This window comes from Pundamilia nyererei, unplaced genomic scaffold (genome assembly GCF_000239375.1).
Source record: "Pundamilia nyererei isolate P.nyererei 1_Seehausen unplaced genomic scaffold, PunNye1.0 scaffold00022, whole genome shotgun sequence".
In the NCBI taxonomy this organism is placed as follows: domain Eukaryota; kingdom Metazoa; phylum Chordata; class Actinopteri; order Cichliformes; family Cichlidae; genus Pundamilia; species Pundamilia nyererei.
The window spans coordinates 2,584,440-2,585,530 of NW_005187423.1; the positions used below are offsets into that span (position 1 = coordinate 2,584,440).

The 1,091-nt window shown below is 39.5% G+C and overlaps 1 protein-coding gene across 3 annotated transcripts in view; it reads right to left on the minus strand.

Annotated features, from left to right (window-relative positions):
• inpp4b (inositol polyphosphate-4-phosphatase type II B) overlaps positions 1-1,091 on the minus strand; it is a 184,356-nt gene that overhangs the window by 43,773 nt on the left and 139,492 nt on the right. The window lies entirely within an intron of this gene.

The window sequence follows — 1,091 nt, forward strand, 5'->3', positions numbered from 1 at the left end:
GGGGGGGGGGGGTTTGAATATTTTGGTGTGGTTTAGTGCTTGGTCAGTTAATGAACGCCCATGAGAAAACAACAGTCCACAATAATATTCTAACCAAAAAAAAGAGGCTGAAAACACAAATTAATGACACAACAGTTGCAAGTCTTGCCACAGAGAAGTAAATGACAACACCACTGTAGACCAATAGTGGTTTGATGTCGAGGCTTTGCTACTACCCACTGTTTCTTCCATTAATTATTGAGGTGCCTGGCCATAACACTCCCTGACTGCCACATGTCTGGCCCCTGGAGTTTTCAGATATCCAAGTTCCCTTAATTGGTTCTCCCCCCAGCAGAAGTATACTGAAAAGCAATGGCGGGTTTCAGAACATCAAGCACAATGACCAATTTGTGCTCGATTTGCTTGCTCTTTTTCACACACCGACCGTTTCTCAATAAATCAACAACGGAGCAAGCTGTTATACTGAGAGGACAGTGGCTTTCTGGAAAGAGTAAACTGGTTGTGGCAGTCAGGATGATTGGTTATAATCCACGCTTAACCCATTCAACAGTCCCTTTTAACAATGACAAAGCATTGTTTTACTCGACCTAAATGAGTGCTGAATAATGCTTTCAGTTCAGCTTTGCCGAGCTGTGCATTTAGGCTGGAAATATTCTATAGTTGTCATTTTAGAGGCAGAAGACAGCCACTCACAGTAAAACAAAAGAATACTGTTTAGAGCTGGAAGTGTTGCTTTCCTCCCTATTTTCTTTTCTTGCTGAACGATCGGGAGACAAAATGAAAATTAATGGTTTTGCATTGTTGAGTAAATTACATAGCCAAACTTCATCACTTCAGAAAATCAAATGGAAAACTAGAGCTCTTCACTGTAGTTGAAACTGAAACTCAGTTGCATTAAGGACCAGTTTTCATTGTCTTCTGTGCCTCTCTGATTGCAATCATTTTCTTTCCTTGTGGTTTTTCTTTTGCCTTTTCAAATCAAGTAAATTTGAAGGGGAAAAATGAATTTTACATCCAATAAAGGTTGCTAGAATAAATTAAAACACGAGGATAGCCTAATACCCAGAAATGATGGCTATTTTTTAAAGACA